The sequence below is a fragment of the Dipodomys spectabilis genome, unplaced genomic scaffold, assembly GCF_019054845.1.
Source record: "Dipodomys spectabilis isolate Male_0828 unplaced genomic scaffold, ASM1905484v1 ptg000038l, whole genome shotgun sequence".
NCBI classification, from domain to species: domain Eukaryota; kingdom Metazoa; phylum Chordata; class Mammalia; order Rodentia; family Heteromyidae; genus Dipodomys; species Dipodomys spectabilis.
Genome location: NW_024870715.1, coordinates 3,427,501 through 3,442,158, shown reverse-complemented (window position 1 = coordinate 3,442,158; position 14,658 = coordinate 3,427,501).

The following is a 14,658-nucleotide window of genomic DNA, read 5'->3' as shown; positions in this document are numbered from 1 at the left end:
CTCCAAATGGATCAAAGACCTTGAAGTGAAAGCAGACACTCTGAAAACATTACAGGATGGAATAGAAGAAACCCTAGGTCTCCTTGGCACAGGCCGAAATTTTCTGAATAGAGACCCGGAAACACAACAAGTCAAAGAAAGTTTGGGCAAATGGGATTGCATAAAGTTGCAGAGCTTCTGCAGGGCAAATGACATAGCTAGCAAGATCAATACAAAGCCCACGGATTTGGAGAAGATCTTTACTAGCCATACAACGGACAAGGGTCTCATATCTAAAATATACTTGGAACTCAAAAAATTAAACCCCCCAACAACAAATCCTCAAAGAAACAACTGCCCAATAAATAAGTGGGCGAAAGACTTAAAGAGAAACTTCTCTGAAGAAGAAAGAAGGATGGCCAATAGACACATGAAGAAATGTTCAACATCCCTAGCCATAAAAGAAATGCAAATCAAAACAACATTGAGATATCACCTCACCCCAGTTAGAACGGCAAAAATCAAGAACTCTAACAACAACAGATGCTGGAGGGGATGTGGACAGAAAGGAACCTTACTTCATTGTTGGTGGGAATGTAAACTTGTTCAACCACTTTGGAAAGCAGTATGGAGGTTCCTCAAAGACTTCACATAGAGCTCCCCTATGACCCAGCAATCCCACTTTTGGGCATTTACCCAAATGTTTACAAACAAGACCACACTAAAGCTACCAGCTCAACTATGCTTATTGCAGCATTATTTACCATAGCTAAGATATGGAACCAACCCAGATGCCCCTCAGTAGATGAATGGATCAAGAAAATGTGGTATATATACACAATGGAATTCTATGCCTCCATCAGAAAGAATGACATTGCCCCATTTGTTAGGAAATGGAAAAACTTGGAAAAAATTATATTAAGTGAAGTAAGCCAGGCCCAAAGAAACGTAGGTCCCATGGTTTCCCTTATTTGTAATATCTAGTATATGTATGAGTCAAGCGGAAAAGCTCAGATAATGTGATGTCAGGAAAATGAACCCTTAGATGTGTATTTTAATGTTTTTTTCTTTCATGCATGTGTTTCTAACACATTTATAAGATTATCTCTTTGTTGCTTTGTATGTCCCTCCCCCACAGTATAACCCCTGCTTTCACTATATTTGATGTCAGTATAACTTGTGGAGGAGATGGGGAAAAGCCAGTTGTTTAAGGATTCAGGTGGACCTGTTGCAACAATGAGAAGTACAAGTTGTCATGTCCAAAATGAGCTTTACAACGTTGTTGCGGGGGGGCGGGGAGGGGAAGGGGGGAAGGGGGGGAAGGGGAAGGATTGGGATTAGGGGGGGAGGGGGGAGGCTGGGAAGGGATGTGAAGGGTAAACAAAGGAGGAGGCTGCAATGCTTGGTAAGAAATGTACGCATTATCCTGCCCATGTAACTGTAACTCCTCTGTACAGTATGTTCACAAATAAAATTAAATTTAAATTTAAAAAAAAAAAGGAAAGAGAGAGAGAAAAGAAAGAGAGAAAGAAGAGAAAAAGAGAAAGAGAGAAAAAGAGAAAGGGAGAGAGGGAGAGAGGGAAGGAAGGAAGGAGGGACGGAAGGAAGGAAGAAAGGAAGGAAGGAAGGAATTAAACAGTAAAGAAATACCACATGCTCTTACTTGAATGTAGAATCTAAAAGTGCCAAGCACAAGGTAGGATAGCTAGTGGGGGGGGGGGGGGAGGAGGGAAGGTCTTGGGAGAATGGAATGAGGAGGTACAAAGTGTCAGCTAAGCTGGATAAATGAAAGAGCTCTTTTGTGCAGAGTGGTAACTCTAATGAGTAACAGTATAATATGTTGGAATTTTTTTGGAAAAATAAAGTTTAAATACCCTCATCATTAAAAAAAAAAAAAAAAAAGAGACCTCCCAGTTAAGAAAAGTCCAGGACCAGATGGTTTTACAGCGGAATTCTACAAGGCCTTCAAAGCAAAGCTCACACCAATACTCCTCCAACTCTTCAATGAAATTGAAAGAGAAAGTTCACTACCGAACACATTCTATGAAGCCATCATAACCCTCATCCCAAAACCAGGCAGGGACTCATCAAAGAAAGAGAACTATAGACCCATCTCTTTGATGAACATTGATGCAAAACTTCTCAACAAAATTTTGGCCAATCGACTTCAGCAATTCATCCAAAAAATCATACACCACGATCAAACAGGATTCATTTCAGGGATGCAAAGCTGGTTCAATATATGCAAATAAATTAATATTATTCCTCACATCAACAGGAGCAAGGATAAGAACCACATGGTTATCTCAATAGATGCAGAAAAAGCATTCGACAAGATCCAACACCCCTTTATGATGAAGGTTTTAGAAAAATTAGGGATCCATGGAACACTCCACAATACAATAAAGGCTGTATATGACAAACCTACAGCCAGCATTATACTTAATGGTGAAAAACTAAAGCCATTTCCTCTTAACTCAGGAACAAGACAAGGATGTCCACTCCCTCCACTTCTCTTCAATCTAGTATTAGAATGCCTAGCTACAGCAATAAGACAAGATGCAGACATAAAGGTGATCCAAATAGGGAAAGAAGAAATAAAACTCTCCCTCTTTGCAGATGACATGATCTTGTATTTAAAGAATCCCATAGATTCCACTCCCAAATTACTCAAGCTGATTCAAAACTTTGGCAAAGTAGCAGGATATAAAATTAACCCCCCAAAATCAAGGGATTTTCTGTATGCCAACAATGAGAAAAGTGTGGCTGAAATTAGGAAAGTAACTCCATTTGTAATAGCCCCTCAAAAAATAAAATACCTAGGAATTAACTTAAGCAAAGAAGTGAAGGACCTCTGTGATGAAAACTTTAAAATCTTGAAAAAGGAAATCAACACAGAACTAAAAAAATGGCAAAACCTCCCATGCTCCTGGATTGGAAAGATTAACATCGTGAAAATGGCAATACTTCCCAAGGCTATCTACAAATTCAATGCGCTATCTATCAAAATTCCAACCTCATTCTTCAAGGAAATAGAAGAGGCAATCCAAAAGTTCATATGGAACAATAAAAGACCCCGAATAGCAAAAACGCTCCTCAATGGAAAGAACACCGCTGGAGGAATATCAATACCAAATTTCAAACTCTACTATAAAGCCATAGTAATCAAAACAGCTTGGTACTGGCATAAGAACAGACCTCAGGACCAATGGAATAGACTTGAAAACCCAGAAATGAACCTACAGACCTATAGCCATCTAATCTTCGATAAGGGAGCTAAAACAATAGAATGGAAGAAAGACAACCTCTTCAGTAAATGGTGCTGGCAAAATTGGTTAACTACATGTAGAAAACTTAAGCTAGATCCTTATATATCACCCTGCACCAGAATCAACTCCAAATGGATCAAAGACCTTGAAGTGAAAGCAGACACTCTGAAAACATTACAGGATGGAATAGGAGAAACCCTAGGTCTCCTTGGCACAGGCCGAAATTTTCTGAATAGAGACCCAGAAACACAACAAATCAAAGAAACCTTGGACAAATTGCATTGCATGAAGTAGCAGAGCTTCTGCATGGTAAAGAACATAGCTAGCAAGATCAATAGAAAGCCCACAGATTGGGAAAAGATCTTCACTAGCCATACAATGGACAAGGGTCTCATATCTAATATATACTTGGAGCTCAAAAAATTAAATCCCCCAACAACAAATACTCAAAGAAATAACTGCCTAATAAATAAATGGGCTAAAGACTTGAAGAGAAACTTCTCTGAAGAAGAAAGAAGGATGGCCAATAGACACATGAAGAAATGCTCAACATCCCTAGCCATAAAAGAAATGCAAATCAAAACAACATTGAGATACCACCTCACTCCAGTTAGAATGGCTATAATCAAGAATTCTAACAACAACAGATGCTGGAGGGGATGTGGACAGAAGGGAACCTTACTTCATTGTTGGTGGGAGTGTAAACTTGTTCAACCACTTTGGAAATCAGTATGGAGGTTCCTCGAAAGACACCACATAGAGCTCCCCTATGACCCAGCAATCCCACTTTTGGGCATTTACCCAAATGTTTACAAACAAGACCACACTAAAGCTACTAGAACAACTATGTTTATTGCAGCATTATTTACTATAGCTAAGATATGGAACCAACCCAGATGCCCCTCAGTAGATGCATGGATCAAGAAAATGTGGTATATATACACAATGGAATTCTATGCCTCCATCAGAAAGAATGACATTGCCCCATTTGTTAGGAAATGGAAAGGCTTGGAAAAAATTATATTAAGTGAAGTAAGCCAAGCCCAAAGGAACAAAGGTCCCATGGTTTCCCTTATTTGCAATATCTAGTATATGTATGAGTCATGCAGGAAAGGTCAGATAATGTGATGTTAGGAAAATGAACCCTTAGATAAGTATTTAAATGTTTTTTTTTTCTTTCATGCATTTGTTTCTAACTCATTTATAAGATTATTTCTTTGTAGCTTTGTATGTCCCTCTCCCACAGTACAACCCCTGCTTTCACTATATTTGATGTCGGTATAATTTGTGGAGGAGATGGGGAAAAACAAGTCGATTAAGGATACAGGTGGACCCGATGCAACTATGAGAAGTACAAGTTGTCATGTCAAAAACGAATTTTACAACTTTGGGTGGGGCTTAGCAGGATTGGGGGGGGGGGCTGGGAAGGGATGTGAAGGGTGAACAAAGGAGGAGGCTGCAATGCTTGATAAGAAATGTACTCATGGGCTGGGAAGGTGGCTCAGTGGTAGAGCACTTGCCTTGCATGCATGAGGCCCTGGGTTCGATTCCTCAGCACCACATAAGCAAAAAGAATAAAGCCGGAAATGGCACTGTGGCTCAAGTGGTAGAGCGCTAGTCTTGAGCTGAAGAGCTGAGGGACAGCGCCCAGGCCCAGAGTTCTGGCCCCACAACCAGACCCCCCCCCCCAAAAAAAAAAAAGAAATGTACTCATTATCTTGCCCATGTAATTATAACCCCTCTGTACAATATGTTCACAAAAAATAAAAATTTAAATTAAAAAAAAAAGAAAAAAGAAATGTACTCGTTATCTTGCCCATGTAATTGTAACCCCTCTGTACAGTATTTTCACAATAAAATATCTTAAAAAAAAGTAATGTACTCATTATCTTGCCCATGTAATTGTAACCCCTCTGTACAATATGTTCACAAAAAATAAAAATTTAAATTAAAAAAAAAGAAAAAAGAAATGTACTCGTTATCTTGCCCATGTAATTGTAACCCCTCTGTACAGTATTTTCACAATAAAAAATGTTAAAAAAAAAAAAAAAGAAATGTACTCATTATCTTGCCCATGTAATTGTAACCCCTCTGTACAGTATTTTCACAATTTAAAAAAAAAACATAATCTTAAAGAGTCCTAATAGACTGTAAAAAATTAGCATAAATGAGAGAAATGTATTCATTAATTTGGTTTTTATTGACAAAGAAGAAAAGTAATACTATCCATCATTCTGCATAGGTACTGGATCAAGAAGGTGGATGGTTTGTAATAAAGTTGGCCTTATGGATACTCAGGGTCACAGTAAGGATGTTACATGGCCCTCAGCTCTATAGCTTGTCCAGGGGAACTGAGGAGTCAGGGCAAAAGTCAAAATAGCAATAGCCCAGAATAAATGAGATGCAAGGAGTTCTTCAAACTTGAGGAGGTGTCTATATCATTAAATTTGCCATTTTATATTTCAAATGTGAAACACCTTTGTGACATTCTTTAGGAATGTCTTAGATCCTGGGTTCTATTTACTATAAACCTTAGCCAGGGACATCCTACAATAATCCAGTGGTTCAAGTGAGATTACATCAGGTCACCTGCTTTTATTTTTCCCCCCTGGAAGATCATCTCTCTATACCCAAACTGGATGAATTTGTAAGGTAGCTTCTCTGGCTCCCTCCCAGTCAGTGAGTAAAATTATTACAAATAAGAGAAGCTTCTCCTATAGTATTTGACTCCCATTTTATGTGATTTTGTTAAGGTTACCTTGAAAATGATTTTTCTCCTGTGTTAAATGCAAAATAGTATTTATTTTTGCACCTTTCATGAAGCTTTCCTATACTAGTTCTCCTTGATAAAATCCTGACTATTTCCCATTATGCTGATTCACATACATATTTTGGAAATCTTAATAAGCCCTTCAAATGTAAAGGAAAAAAATGGGTTACCGGAGAGAATGAGCATATTTATGTAGATAAACTAGTTTGTCAAGTCTCTAACTTAGCTTTGTGTGGGATTTTGGAGGAGGTGGAATTTCTCAGACATTTCAGATTAGACTCACTTTGAACTGACGTCCTCTAGACCTCGAGCTTCTGAGTATCTAGAATTACAAATGTTAGCCACCAGTGATAGACTTGAAGTTGAAATCCTTGTCAAAGATGTTACATTAAGGATAGAAGAATCACTTGAGTTGTGCTATTAAAATATTTTAGTGCATCAAACAAGGTCATACTAAAACTACCAGCACAGCTACGTTTATCATAACATTATTTACAATAGCTAAGATATGGAACCAACCCAGATGCCCCTCAGTAGATGAGTAGATATATGTATATATATATATATATGAATTCTATGCCTCCATCAGTAAGAATGACATTGCCCCGTTTGTTAGTAAATGGCAAGACTTGGAAAAAATTATATTAAGTGAAGTAAGCCAGGCCCAGAAAAACAGGTTCTATGGTTTCCCTTATTTGCAATAACCAGCATAAGTTTAGGACAAGCAGAAAAGGTCAAAAGCTATGTACATATGACCATTTAAGATGATATTAAGCTAAATGAACCCCAAGATAGAAACACAAATATTTTTTCTTCCTTGCTATTGTTTTTAATGTACTTATAATGTACTGTGGGATTTTTTTTTTGTTTCTTTGGTATGTTCCTCCCCCATGGTATAACACCTGTTTTCACTGTATTTGATTTCAGTGCACTGCATCTTGTATATACATTTTTCTAATTTAGGGAGGGGAAGGAAAAAAACAAAATGTTTAAATAAGGATACAGGTTGACCCATTGTAACAATGAGATGTACAAGACACTATGTTGAAAACAAACTGGCTGGGGGCGGGGGAAGCGCAGGTGTTGGGGAGGTGGGTAAGGTAGGGAAAAACAAAGTCATCAATGCTTGATAGAAAATGTACTCATTACCTTACTCATGTAACTGCAACCCCTCTGTACAGTATTTTTGCAATTAAAAAATTATAAAAATATTTTAGTGCAATATAGAATGTGAACAGCTTCTCTTTCTAAATATATGCATTGAAACAGGGCAATCACAAGTTTGAGACCAACTGGGTTAACAGACTAAGGCATTGTCTCAAAATAAAGTGATTGGTGGGGGGGCTCAAACTTTATAGTATAAGTAAAAACATGTTTGATTAACTGTGAGTTTTGTTGTGTGTTGTGACTAAGGTTTTTGTCCAGTCCCTCTGAATCTCTCTCAATGCTGTTTATCCAAAAAAATACTAATTGTCTGAACACTTCAGGAAATAGCTTCAGACATTCCAATTGTGTTGGTATGATTTTACAAGAAGAAAAAATAATGAAAATCTCATTCAAGGGTACAAAACTATTTGCTGTAAAAAACAGTCTAGGAAAACAAACCTTCATGGTCATAGAAATGAATTTTAATCACTGGAGGTTATCTTGATTTAGGCTGAAATTGAACCATTGCTTTGACCGAGACTCAATTAGGTTATACACAGCCCAAATTTTTCCATGCTAGTATTCTCTTTCCCTAAATCTTTGGTAGTTATAAACTGATTCAAATGAATCACCCCAAATTTAAACAGAAAATTTAACAGACTTTATGGATTTAATCAAACATTTTCTGACATAGCTTTATGATTCATATCAATCATCATGAGAAATGCTTGTCAATATTACCAACTTAGACCTCAGATGAATAATCAATGTTATACATCCTGGCAAGGTCAAATTGCAGTAGTTGATAAGATTGATGTTGTCATATCCATGACAACAGTAGTTATTATAATTATTTTTAGATTCAACAATGAAAATATTTCTTGTTCTGATCATTATAGCCATTCTTTAATGAACAAATAACCAAATTTTGAGTCTCTACATTTATCTTTGACAGAGATGTATATATTTAAGGATTAATGGCTGGTCATTTCATTAAAATTGATTTCCCAATGGAACAAAATGCCAATGTACTGCCTGAAGAAAATATGGAGATATAAAATGTGTTTGCATTTCTCCATTTGGTTTTAATTAGTATTTTAAAGTCTAGAATAAAATTCACATTTCTTACTTGACTAATACGCATTATGAAACTATTCATATGTTTCCCTGAAATGGTGAAATGCAATAATGGTTACTTTTTCCATTTAAATACTGTTAGTTTGTATTGTCAGATAAACAAATTTCACAAATGTGAGATACAACAGCATTAATTTCTTAACTCACTATTCTGTAGCTCAAAAGTTCAGCTCAGCACGGCTAGGTTATCTGCCCAGAATATCTCTACTAAAATCAAAGCACCACCTAAATGAGTTCTTCCATGCATCCAAGAAAAATCTAGTTCCATAATTATCCTTTGAATGGGCAAAAATTACCTTTTTTCTATTTATTACAGGATTGAAGCCCCAGTATCAGCTCATAAAGGTTTCCCACATTCCTCGATATGTGGCCCCCTCCACTTTCAAAGTCAGCAGAAACAGATCAAATCTTTTCACAATTTGAGGTTGTGAGGGTATCTTCTGCTATAAGCCAAATTAAACTCTAGTTTAATGAGCTCAGGTGATTAAATATTGGACACAGTTGTTATCTTCTATTTTAGATCCATCTGATTCTCTAACTTGGTCTGTATAATCTCTTAACAACATTAGATAGATTATTTGTTTGAATAACTAGGAAAGGAGTTGGAAAGGGAGCATGCACATGAACATGGTTTAGAGGCTGAACTCTGAAGAGGTGTTATTTTATGATTTACTGCTTTTTATAAATAGTATTGATTAGAATAATTAGAATAATTATTGTTCCGGACCTGAGGCTTGAACTCACAGCCTGAGTGCTGTGTCTGAGGTTTTGTGCTCAAGGCTACTTCTCTATCACTTGAGCCACAGCTCCATTTCCAGTTTTGTCTTATTTTTGATGGTTAATTGGAGAGAAGAGTCTTACAGTCTTTCCTGTCCTCTCTAGCTTGGAACTGTTATTCTCTGATCTCAGCCTCCTGAATGGCTAGGATTATAGACATAATCAACAGGCACCGTTAGAAAATTTGTATTTTATTTTCTTTAAATAGATGTACAAAGGGGTTTCAATTAGCCGTATCAGTTTATGAGTACAATGAATATTGCTCAACATCACACCTTCCATTGTTCTCCCCTATCTCTATCAGTCCCATGTTCAATCTCCTCAGGGTTCCTGATTCCATTCACTTACCCTTTCTTTCTCCATAGAATGAAATTTAAATTTAAATCAAATTATTACACAATAATTTCTTATCTGCCTTGTTAATATATTCCCTAAAAGTTTGGAGGTTTGAAATTTTCTTCAGCTTACTTTTAATTTATTCCAGTTATTTTAAAATTATTATTCTCGATTGGTTACATACACGCCACCTCTTTTTGTTTATTTTATTTTATTGGTTCTATTCTCACCCTTTATTTGGAACATGGACAGCATTACATTTCAGATCATTAAAGAAGCACACTTGGTGATAAAATCTTGACAATAAGCAGGACCTGAATTCTGGGAGTGTTTCTCCAGTACAGGGCGTAGGAAGAGACTAGTTCAACATCATCTCCAAAGGAGATGAGAGCCACATTACACACCAAAGCATTTTAGGAAAGGTGTGCCAGTCTTGGTCAACCATCCATGATTTACATCACAGCAAATCACTCCAATTTTTCTAAGTAGTTGCCGGTAGAAGAGGGCAAGTAACTCCAGACTAATTTATAATTGTTCTGAAAGACTGCAGAAGTGCCCTTCATTCATGAGGTGGCAAAAGGCTTCAGAGTAACTATTGGAGCAAGGAGCCCCATGTGCTCCCAATTGTTATTAGTGCATAGAGGCTGGATTTAGTCCTGCCAGTCTGCCTCGCACCACCCCTCAAAGGCCACCTGCACAATAATAACACCAGATGCACTATAAAGCAAAGCCGGAGAACCTAACGTATCAGCCCAAAGTGCCCCTTGCCTAGACACTGTAGTCAAAAGCTGTACGGTGTCTTGGTTTGGACCAGGCCGTCGTCTGGATTACTTTCAATCCTAGCGAAGACCACTTACTGCCCCGAATGCAACCCCTGGAATGCAGCATCCTCCATCAGGAAAGAAGGCTAGCTCTAAACCTCCCGGGGTTTTATTGGTTCCAATAGGTAAATGTATCTGTATGCTGCACCAGATATCGTGGATCCACATTTAAATAAGGAGATAGAGGGTTCATCCTAGTTAATGGCATGCCAGCCAAATCCGCATGCAAGGAATCTGCTTTGCTAGTTCCGGAAAGGCTGGCCAACCTTTCCAAAAGCCAGTGGTCTTGTTGCCACTCCCCCTGCCACCCTCCACGGTGTCTTGGGCCTGGGTTGTGGGCTTGGCCTTCTCTCTACAGTGAAGTGTGGGGACTTGGAGGAGGGAACCTATATGATCACTGCCTCCTTCACAGGATACACGTTTATAATGCAGACTAGAGATGTAGTAAAATAAGAAAATATGCTTGCTAGCACAATGGCCTTGAATCAACTTTGAAGACTCTCTTAAGTATGATTGTTTATGACAAATGATGTTGTACTCGCTTACTTAGACTAGCACCAGAACAAATGCAATTCCACTTCTCTAAGTGGGCCCACGACTGTGGGTTCTACTGAGGGCCAAAGGCTGTGATAAAGGCACTCGTGATCACCACCACATTAACATTTTGTTTTCATATGTGGAATTATACTTTATCCCTGACGCAGAACAGATAGGGTTATTCCATCAGATATGACACTACGGTTTCTGCTCTCTAGCTCTGTGAAGGTTCATTTCTGAAAAAAAAAAATATCAGGTGAAAGTTTATCATGATTAAACAATCCTTTAGCTCATCAAAGTGATTCAAAAGTAATCGTATTTCAGAACCTGTATTATTATTGTGCTGAATTGATTAGTAACAGTTGTAACCTTATATTTATACTTAAATGAAATAGTATACTAATACCTAAGTTAAATATTAAATGAAATATTATAGTATACAAATACCTAAATGGAATACTAATAACTACATGAAATATACTAATGCCTAAATGAAATACTACATTGTTATGAAAAAAAGTATTCTTAATAAGAGAGTTTCTAGAAAACAAGTTGTTTTGGCTAGGTCCAAAAGAACTAAGTCTTATATCAAACTTAAATTTAAAATTTAAATTGACTTTTTGCTTTCTGGTGGCTTGCACTGAGAACCATATTTGTAGTGATAACACTGAAACATTGAGGTCTCACCTGATACCCCCACCTCAAGAGACAGTTCAGCAAGAAAACTTCTGATTTTTCTAGCCTCCACCCTAGTAAAATTTCTGTACCATACAAATGGTTGGGTTGAAGGAGAAGCCCCAAGCAATAAAACAAAATGGAAACTGATGCTTATTGTTCATTCCTGAAATTCAATCATTTTTCATGAATTATATTTTGCACCAGGTTGCGTGCTGTTGGTAGATCTCCAGGATTATGAAAGGGGTGACTATCTGTCCAGCTTTATATTGCCTTTTTGAAGAGAGTATCTACTGACCTCGTCTTCTTATTCTTAAAGTTCCATCTCAGGCATGACTTTTTGTTCTAAGGTCAAAGGCTAATAGCAAGGGCTAGCTTACATCCTTGGTGCTTTTAAATGGAGAACTGACATGTTTGTGGTTTGTCTTCATCTAAATGAGCTGCTAAGAGGAAGCAATTTCCAGTTTCATTACCCAGTTGAAAGAGAAAAACTCAGTGGCAAACACAAGTATCAATTAACTAAATGAAAAGTTCAAGCTGTGAATTTATCTTCAGGGCAAACTGCAATGATTTGAAGGGCATCTGTGGGAGGCTAAGTATACAGTAGCACAAAATATATATTCTGGAGATAGAACTTAACTGCATTATTTCTATTTTGTGTATTATAAATTAAGACAGATAGATGGTAGAGGTAGATGATGAAGACAGATAATGAAGATAGGTGACAGATCATAAAGTGAGCAAAAGAGAGAGAGAGAAAGAGAGAGAGTGTGTGTGTTAAATAAATCCCCTCATCTATCAGGTAAAAGGCAACACATGTGTAATTATATACAGAATTGTAAGATTTACTTGGTTGTATTTTGGATTGAATGCAGATCATTGAATCAATTTGAATAATTTACACAGATATGGTGATTCAGGCTTTTTATGAAATAGATGTCATATTGACAGGTAGCAGTTAGCCATAAGTGATTGTAAATGCAAAAGAAACCTAACACAGAGGATATATCACAGGGTCTCTGAGAAAACACATTACAATTAAGCTTTCCAGCCTAGATAGACTTCAAGGTAAAAATTATAAGAAGAGAGATTTCTTTAAGTACTTTGCCCATCTAGGGATTGATATGCTTCATTCCAATGTAAAGTAGGTCAACAAATAGTTCCAAAACAATAGATTATCAACTTACTCCACAGTCCAGTAAAACCATATTCTAAGTGTAAAATATGATTCAGTAAACCTCCTTTCACACTGGAACAGGACTCTGCCTAATAGGTGGTTCTGAGAAGGCATACTTTCCTGCAGTACTTTGCAGCTATCTTGGAATTCAGAAAGAGTTGGACCACAGAATACCTTCCAGGAAATAATGACTATTATTGTAACAAGGCCGCACCTTATCAGTCCTGAGGCAATGGGCTACCACACTACCTCTACTACCTCTGAGCCAGCCTATGACTTAGGCTGTTTTAACCATGCATACATTGTCAGGCACTGATCCTTATTCTCCCTAGTCCATCAAAACCCAATATCTGTCCCCTGAATACAGCAGAAGATGTCTGAAAGAGAAACTAAGATGCTGTCTTCTATGCCTTGTAATCACTTCCTCGGTTATATACCTTTCTTAATATATTAATTATTAATATAATTACTGTAGTAATGTATATTATAGCAATATATTTCTCATCACATTCATTTTGTTCTTGTCTTCTCTGAATTCATCTCATCTGGATGCAAAACGAGTGGTTGATTAGCTGTGTGGGGTAATAATATTTAATTCTATTTACTTACAAATCTAAGGTGCTTATAATGTTTATTTAACTGTGTCAGAAATTCATTTACTGTAATAATACATTTTACCTGTGCCAGGTTAAAAATCAAAGTTACATGATTTCCAAGAAAATACAAATTTTACAGTAATTCAATTTTCAGACTAGAAAATAATGAAAATTAGACATAGAAAGCAATTTTGAAAATCTATTTCTACTACATATTTAAAGAGATAGATGTAAGAAACCAGGCACCAGTAGCTCATGCCTATAACCCTGGCTACTCTATAGTCTGAGAATCACAGTTCAAAGCCAGCCTGGGTAGGAAAGCCCTTGAGATTCTTCTTTGCAATTAACAACCAAACAAAATATATTGCTGGAAATGGAGCTGTGTATCAAGTGGTACAGCTCTAGCCTTGATCAAAAAGCTCAAGATTATTACACAAGCCCTGAGTTTAAGACCCAAGACTGATACCAAGAAGAAAGAGAAGGAGAAGGAGCAGAAGAGAGAGAAGAAGCAGGAGGAGGAGAAGGAAAAGGAAGAGGTGGAAGAGGAAGAGGAGGAGGTTTTTCTTCATGTTGGTAAAAGAACAAATTTGTACAGTCACTATAGAAATCAATTTCAGATTAATGGATTTTTTTGTGGGGGGTGGGGGGCTGTTGTGGGGCTTGAACTCAGGCCTGGATGCTGTCTCTGAGCTCTTTTGCTCAGGGCTAGTGCTCTACCACTTTGACCTACAACTCCACTTCCAGTTGTTTTTTTTTTTAATTTAATTTAATTTTATTTGTGAACATACTGTACAGAGGGGTTACAATTACATGGGCAGGATAATGCGTACATTTCTTACCAAGCATTGCAGCCTCCTCCTTTGGTTTACCCTTCACCTCCCTTCCCAGCCGCCCCCCTCCCCCCCAATCCCAATACTTCTGCTTCCCCCCCCCCCCCACCGGCGTTGTAAAGCTCGTTTTGGACATGACAACTTGTACTTCTCATTGTTGCAACAGGTCCACCTGTATCCTTAAACAACTGGTTTTTCCCCATCTCCTCCACAAGTTATACTGACATCAAATATAGTGAAAGCAGGGGTTATACTGTGGGGGAGGGACATACAAAGCAACAAAGAGATAATCTTATAAATGCGTTAGAAACACATGCATGAAAGAAAAAAACATTAAAATACATATCTAAGGGTTCATTTTCCTGACATCACATTATCTGACCTTTTCCACTTGACTCATACATATACTAGATATTGCAAATAAGGGAAACCATGGGACCTATGTTTCTTTGGGCCTGGCTTACTTCACTTAATATAATTTTTTCCAAGTTTTTCCATTTCCTAACAAATGGGGAAATGTCATTCTTTCTGATGGAGGCATAGAATTCCATTGTGTATATATACCACATTTTCTTGATCCATTCATCTACTGAGGGACATCTGGGTTG